This window comes from Mus pahari, chromosome 22 (assembly GCF_900095145.1).
Source record: "Mus pahari chromosome 22, PAHARI_EIJ_v1.1, whole genome shotgun sequence".
Lineage (NCBI taxonomy): Eukaryota > Metazoa > Chordata > Mammalia > Rodentia > Muridae > Mus > Mus pahari.
Window position 1 is genome coordinate 12112456 of NC_034611.1, and position 8143 is coordinate 12120598.

The following is an 8143-nucleotide window of genomic DNA, read 5'->3' on the forward strand; positions in this document are numbered from 1 at the left end:
CATCTTAGTCCTAATGTTGTAGTCAGAAGGTGGAGCTGAAACTTGCTAATGAGATCGAAAACAATGTACTTACACAAATCCCTTAGCTTCTGTTACTTGGCAGCCAGTTTCTATTATAAAGTACACACACACACACACACACACACACACACACACACACGCACGCGCGCTGTAATGCTAATGCAGGTTGTGGAGGAGAACGTTCAGGTGTTTTCATCTTTGAGTGTTTCCTTATGAAAAGACAGTCTGTGATACCCAAGTGGATTTCTGGGTTTTCATAGCAGGAAAAAAAGGGGAATGCACAATTGCCTTACGTATACGTAGGCTGGCAATTTAGGATTCCACTGGACTGTGGAATCTTTTTGCTTGTTTTGTTTCTGAGACAGGGTCTCTCCGTGGGGGCCTGGTTGTCTTGGACCGTGCTTTTAGACCAGGATGTTCTCTAACTCACAGAGGTCTGCTTGCTTCTGCCCCCTGAGTGCATGCGGCACCACTACCTAGCCGGACTGTACTCCTTTGCCTCGAGAACTCGTTACTTTTTACTTAAAAATGGCGTTTAAGTTGCTGAGAATGTATTTGTTATCTGTATGTGTGTAGGTATGTATGGGTGTGATCTCTGTACACAGATGTTCATGCTTTTATGTGCCCTCACAGAGGAGACATGGGGTGTCCTTCCTTAACAACCACGTTGTTCTATTCATTTAGAACAAAGTTTCTTGCTGAACCTGGGTAGAGGCTGGTGGCCAGCAAGCCTCAGCAATGCTCTTGTTTTAGCCTTTCCTCGACAGCATTAGGCTTACAAACATCTCTGGACTCTGGAGATCTGTATTGAGGTCCTCATGGATAGATTATTAAGAAGTTTATTACATGCAGATTTGGTGTTATTAATTTTTAATTGTGTGTATGTAAATGTGTATATGGGAGTGTGTGCTTGAATGAGAGGACTGGTGGAGCTAAGAAATCTAAGATCCCCTTAGAACTTGAGCTATAGACAGCTGTGAGATAGGACTTGGGAAACAAAACCGTTATCAAAAGCAGTAAGTGTACTTGACTCTTAAGCCACCTCTTCATACTCAGATTTATTACCTTAAGAACAAGTAAGCAGCTATTTTAAAACATATTCTGTATCAGTTTGTAATGTAGTTAATATGAATAGTTGTGACACACATAAGCAACATACTTGGCGGTCTCATCATTTTTAGGGTGTGGAGGGCTCTAGAGTCCTTGACTCGCAGGGACGTCACACTGACCTCATCCTTTCCGTAACACACATGCCTCCTACCTGAAGGTTGTGCTATGATTACCTACAGATTCCAGATCTCAAAGTCCTCCTTGCATTTACATTCCTTATCTTACTTGGTCACCCTTAAGCCTCTGACATTGTTGTCCACTCCCTTCCTGAAAACCTTTCTCCCTTTGATGTGAAGACAGTAAACCTCCCCGTATCTCTTCCTACTTTCATGACTTTCCAATCTTCTGCTTGCCCCTTGCCCTGCCAAGGCTCTAACCTAGGTTTTCTTTTCCTCTACCTTATACAGGTCCCCTGGGCCTTCAAGTCTTTGGCTCTAGCTCTGACCAATACCCAATGATTTCCAAGTGTGGCTTTGATTCATGGGCTTTATGCCACCATTTCCCAATGCAGACTGACACCCAGCAAGCAACCTGAAGGGAAAGTGCCCTGAACACATGAACTTTCCCTCCCTAAGTTCACTCTTTGACTTACACGCATGTTTTGCTCAATGATATTGTTATGCATTTATTTGGAAACTCGACACAATAGCTTTTGAACACAAGTTTGTGAAGTTATCTTTGGTGCCTCGTTCTCCACTGTCCCTCCTCCCACTGTGCAGTGGACCTTGGAAACCAAGCAGCTTCCAGACATGGCTTGTGTCTGTTCCTGGCTTCCCCATCTCTTAGCTATGCTCACTTCGTCCTTTTCCTGGACTGCTAATCAGCTCACCTCCAATTTTCCTCCTAATTGCTTACCAGAGTTTCCGTTCAAGTCCACACAATTGTCATTGCCCTTTGAGCATTTATAACCCTTTCGGTCCCCCTTGTGACCTGCAGGATAACATCCACACTGCTAACCAGCTGCAGTTCCTTGGGATCCTTCGGTTGACTTGTTTCAAGCAGTCTCCTACCATTCCTACTTTGACTGTTTCTCAGACACGCCTTTGACTCTGCTCTCCCCATGTGGTTTTGGAATGTCTGTTCCCCTACTGTCAGAAGATGCACCCCGTCTATCTTTACTGCACCTTGTTTGTTCCAAATCTCTTGTTAAAGGTCAACTCCTTTCTGAGGCCTCCACCCTCTCAGCACAATGCTATTTGCTTGCTTTCCTGATCCCAAACTCCAGAATCAGTTCACATCAGCCTTTATCATATCTCACTGTACACTGGGTACTTATTTGCCTGTCTGATTCCCCTCTGGACTCTGATCATTGGACTATCTGTCCAGTGACTATTCCTGGCCACACCCTCTCATAGGCATGCAATTTGATTAGTTAGGTGGGCGGGGGTTCCTTCACTTTCTCTCTGAGTCAGCTGTAGACCTTCATCTCTCTCCATTTCAGACACAAAGGATGATAGCCCAATCATGAAGTACAAAAATCGTCAAAGAAAAATGCTAGTGATGCAGCTGAAATGAAGTGTCCCTCTCACAGACAGCAGAAGGCCTGTTCCTTAGACTCCTGTCATTTGCTTCCTTTTGTATATTAACAGTGTGAAACAAGATTTAGAGGCGGAGAAAAAAGTCTCTGGATGAAGGATTCCTGGGAAAGAAAGGGAATTCGGATGAGAGAACTGGGAAGAAAGCACCAAAGATGTGGGGGAGATGTGCTCCATCAGGACTAAAGAATGGTGGCTTTGCTACCAGTTAGGAGTTCTGGGGAAGAGGAGATACAGGAATAAGAGGGGACCCAAACACCATGCAGCTTCCAATTCTTTTCAGAGTTCAAGCTCAAGCTGGCTCTCTGACATTGTCTCTAAAACATGTGTGCCCAGTGCACATGTCCGTTTATGCCTTCCCTGGAAAGGGCTTAGAGGTCAAAAGGCCTGGGCCCCACATTAGAAGAGGAAGATGTGTTTCAGGGTAAAGGCACTATCTTATGAGGATGTCCAGCTGATAACCAAATTGTGATGAAGCTGCTCCAATAATGACAGGTTTGGTTGCAAATATTGATGAGATGTCTATAGGCCTCTCTATAATATTTGGTTTTCTTCACCTGGGATACTTCTGTGGATTTTATTAACTAACAAATTCTCACTCATGTCAAAGATCAGAAAGAACTTCTTTTCACAGAAAACATAAAACATGGAAGTCTGCTTGTGTCTGTTAGGTTGTCCTTTGACCATACACAGGCATGTGTGTGCTCATCAAACACGCGCGCACACACACACACACACACACACACACACACACACACAATGTCAAAAGTATTACACTTAAGGATTTCAGCAGAACACAACTTCCAAACACATATTTTTGTGGTAGTTTTTTTTTTCCAGAAAAGAGAAGCTTATATTGAATAAAGTGGATTAAGTTGAAAAGACTCTTTTGGATAACACTTAAAAGGGAGACACGCATTGTTACTGAACCTCTCCATAACCCACATACCATCATTTTAAAGTCAAAAAGGACACACAAATTCTGTGCATTTTGCAAAGACATAAACTGTAATAACCCCCAATTCAACTTTCTCTCTCATCTGTTGTTAATGATGTTGAAAATCCTGTTTTCATCTAGATACGCTCAAGTCTGAATTGGTCCTTTCTCTCTAGCTTTCTAGTTGTTCTTAAATATCAAGCTATCATTTGAGCATTTGGAACCAAGAAGTTTCTATCATCCAAATAACATTCTGTCAGTTATGCACCACTCTTCATCAGCAAAGATGGATTTGTGGGCAGAAAATTGAGGCAGAGAGACTTCTGCAAAATACAGTGCTTGGTTTAGCGCTATTCCCTGCCACCTGCTTTAAGACTCTGTCTAAATCTCTCAAATCTTATGCCATGAAGTTATTGACTCCATCAGCCTGCATGTAGAGAAGGTATATGGAAGGTATATGGACTGGCTTCTGTATGTATACCAGGATACCTCAAGGCCAAAGAGAGCTCATCCAGAGAGGAGTACATGTGGACCTCAGTTTCCTGACTCCCACTGCTGTCACAGCTGCCCCATCCCTTCTCTAGACTTCAGGCCAAATCACACATGCTTTAAGAAAAGTGATGTTGGTTGTCATGGCAGAAGGAACTACTCAGCAATACTCTCTATAAAATATAGATTTAAGATTAATGAAGAGAAGAGACATCTGGGCAAGGGTGAGACATTCTCACACAGACACAATTCCATGCCACACTGAAGAGCAAAGCTCACACCTCATACTGCCTGGCTTCTTCTTCCAGTGGGGACTTAGACAACAGTGTGGCTTAGGGCAGTGTTTGGCTTTCCTGGCTTCTGCAATGGAAATATTATGATGATTAAGTGAGCTTAAGCATTTGCCTCAGGGCTTGGTATATGGGAAGCATATATGTGTTAACTGTTCCAGAAAGATCCTTACACAATTTTTTGGCACCTGATATGTCAGATGAAGTTATTGGCTCTCAAAGAAACATAGAGTCTGTTCATGAGCTCTTTCTAGAGACTACTGGTTTTTCAGATTATAGCCTGGTCACAGGTCACTCAGATACCATCGAATTGCAGTTTTTATATGACTGTAAAAAATCCCTGATATAGCTGTCTCTTGTGAAGCTATGCCAGTGCCTGGCAAGTATAGAAGTGGATGCCTATAGTCATCTATAGGATAGAATACAGGGTCCCCAATGGAGGAGCTAGAGAAATTACCCAAGGAGCTGAAGGGGTCTGCAACCCTATAGGTGGAACAACAATACGAACTAATCAGTACCCCCAGAGCTCATGTCTCTCGCTGCATATATAGCAGAAGATGGCCTAGTCAGCCATCTGCTTGTGGACGTTGTACATCGTGGTGCGCACTAGGCTCCGCACCACGATGTACAACGTCCACAAGCAGACATTCGGTATAGCATTTGAAATATAAATGAAGAAAATATCTAATAAAATAAATTTTTAAAAGTCCATAAAGAAACCAAATTCTTGAGATTAAAAAATAATAATAATACATTTTCTCTTGGGTTGCCAGGAAGATGGTGGACATTCAGACAAAGTATACTTCCCAAAAGCAGTTCACAATCTTCCAAAACTAAAAGTGGGTTCTACCTGGAGAAACTGACAAAGGAGAAGCTCCTTAGGTACTACAAGGAGAGTAGGCTTCATGATGCTCATGAAGGTCACTGAGGGGTCCTACATGGGCAAGAAATGCCCCTTCCCTGATAATGTCTCTACCCAAGGTCAGATTCTTTCTGGTGTTGTGACCAAGATGAAGGTACAGGACTATTGTCATCTGCTTAGCTCATTTCCTGTAGGTCCGAAAATACAGTCAATTTCAAAAGTACCACAAGAACATGTCCTGATCCCTTGTTTCAGGGATGTACAGACTGGCTACATTGTCACCCTGGGAGAGTCCAGGCCTCAGAACAAGACAGTGTGCTTTAGTGTGCTCAAGGTTACCAGAAGCAGTTCCAGAAGTTCTGAAGCACACAGGTGACTCTCCAGAACAAATAAAGTTCTTTGTCAACTTTAATAATACTTACCATTATATTACCATTATTGTTTAATTATTTAAATTAGATAATTAACTATACAATATTAATTAAATAATAACAATCATTATTTTTAGTACTGTAAGGAGTCAGCTCATGTAACTCTAGAATTTCTCAAGTACAAGACACCTCTGCTATCTAAAAACAAGAGGAAAGAATTACTCCTATAGTAATTCCATTAGTATTCCAGCCTCCTGAATACTGAGAGAAGTTCAACCTTAGAATCAATTTGGAAAAAAAAAAAAAACCTCCAAATTCAAGGAGAATTCTCAAAATTCTCCAAAGCCCTTCCTGTTCTTATCGCCTCCTAATGCAACATTCAGGGTAATTAGATGGGTTGTTTGCCAATGCTGGCCATTCCTAACAGACCATGGGTGTGATTTGCTTACCCCCCAAAAGGGCCCCCACAGAGAATAGGCATACAGGCTGACCGAAGAAAGGAAGTGTCATGTTTCCCTGTTTCCTTATTTGTAGGCATGCAATGCACATTCTCTATGCAGCTGGTTGACTATTCAAATAAGTACCGCAAAACTTCACACTCATTTCGAGGGCTGGGAATGTGTAATCCCACTATTAGTGAGAATGCCAGTATGACATGTGTTATCTTCAATGTTATTTAGAAATGGAATGTTTAAGGAAATCACCAATTCAAACTCAAGAGGAATTAGCAACACGAAAATATAATTCCTGTATAATTTGAAAAACCATACATTAACTACTGGATTCAGTTGAATGATGTCCAAAAACATAGATTAGCAGGTGTTTGTGCAATGGTAATGACTTTCTCATATTTCCTTAATGATGTTATAATTGCTTGTGGAAATACATAAGCAATCCTTCCCGTCCTCCCAACACAAACATGTCACCTCCTGTTTTTCATTTCCTCACAGTACAGTTAGAACTTCTCAACACTTTCTGGGCAATCTTCAGTTCTAAAGCAGGTTTTTTTGTTTGTCTGTCTGTTTGTTTGTTTCTGTCTTAAGGATTATCCCAGGCTTTTTTCTACCCTTTTGTAGAAGGAAACAAGGCTAGTTGCCCCTTGACTGTCCGAGGAGAGCTTCTGCTACAGTCTGAAGTGTACTGATGTGCCTTGGCCTCTGCTGATTCCCTCGCAAGCCCTTTTACAATGGGTACCTACACACTCCTGGTGAAGGGCTGCCCAGCCTATTTGCCAACCCAGGACCAGCTTCTCCCCTTTTTTCTTTTCTTGACTTTACATGCAAATCTGCAGGGAGACACCCACCAGGGATTTCTTTGTAGGGAAGGTTTAGGAGTGACTCCCCTTTGCGGTACTGTGAAGAAATCCATTAGAGCTTTGTCTAGTTCTTAAAGTGACTTGGTAGTAAGCATGTAATGTTCCTGAGGTACAAAATGTCAGGCGTTAATGCTGTGAGCTGTCTCTAGGTACTTTCCCCTGTATCCTGGTAGAGACAGAAACCTGCTGGTTGGTAATAGTCCTCAGTTCCTACAACATGCAGTCTACTCAGTCTTTAGGGGTAAGGAGCTTTCACAAAGAGTATAGATTCCAGATACCATTATGATCCAGCTTGTTCGATTATTTTCACCATCTTAAAATATTTTGACTATCTCATTCTACAAAGCAGTTCTGAATCTCTCCCTGTGCAAGACCCTCTTTCTGAAATAACTCTAGGGTGGTCAGGGCGGAGAGGTCACCTGTACTTCTGCTCTATTGCTGCCTATTGTGAACATATACACCCTTAGTGTCTTAGAACTTACAGCTCTTAGGAGAACTGGGGATGGGTCTTCTCCATCATCCCATCTCTTCACTTAGGAGGAACCCTTCTCAAATGAAAATGTGCCTGGTGACAGGAATGTCCACTCCGGTCTTGTGATCTTCAAACTAGGAGCTACAGCTAGGCACTAAGCAGATGCCACACAGGTGCAGCCTGAGCATCCTTCGTCTGAGAATCTGAAGTTCAAATATTCTATAATCCAAAACTTGCTGAACACTAACAAGACGCCACAACTGGAATATTCCACATGTGATCCCATGTGATAGGTTGCAGTTACTATATAAAATTACCTCCAGCTATGTGTATATGTATTTATGGTGCATATGTATATGCATTTTATGTTTATAATTAGTGTTCATATCAAATGCGTCTTATTGTATATATGCCAGTATTTCAAAATTTGAAATCTGAAATACATCTAGTTCCAAGCAGTTCCTATAAAGGACCATTAATATGTAAATTATCCCAGAGCGGTTCCTGTTCTCTGGACCTTGGCAAATGGATCTCTTCGTCAGGTTCCCTGATGTAGGGCTGAGCTCTCCTCTCACTGGAGCACACTTCCCCACACTCAGCTTTTTAGCGCTGCCATTCTCATCACTCAGGTTTGTTCATTATTCTTCACTTGTCTCGATACTATCTAACATCAGCAATCAAAATGTTTCCTGGACAAGCCTAAGAACTTCCAGATCTGTGACCTTTCTCTCGGTACTACCA

At 42.1% G+C, this 8143-nt stretch overlaps 1 pseudogene; it reads left to right on the top strand.

Moving 5' to 3' along the window:
• The first annotated feature begins 5159 nt into the window (after positions 1 to 5159).
• Positions 5160 to 5620, top strand: LOC110339018 (annotated as a pseudogene).
• The last annotated feature ends 2523 nt before the right edge of the window (positions 5621 to 8143 follow it).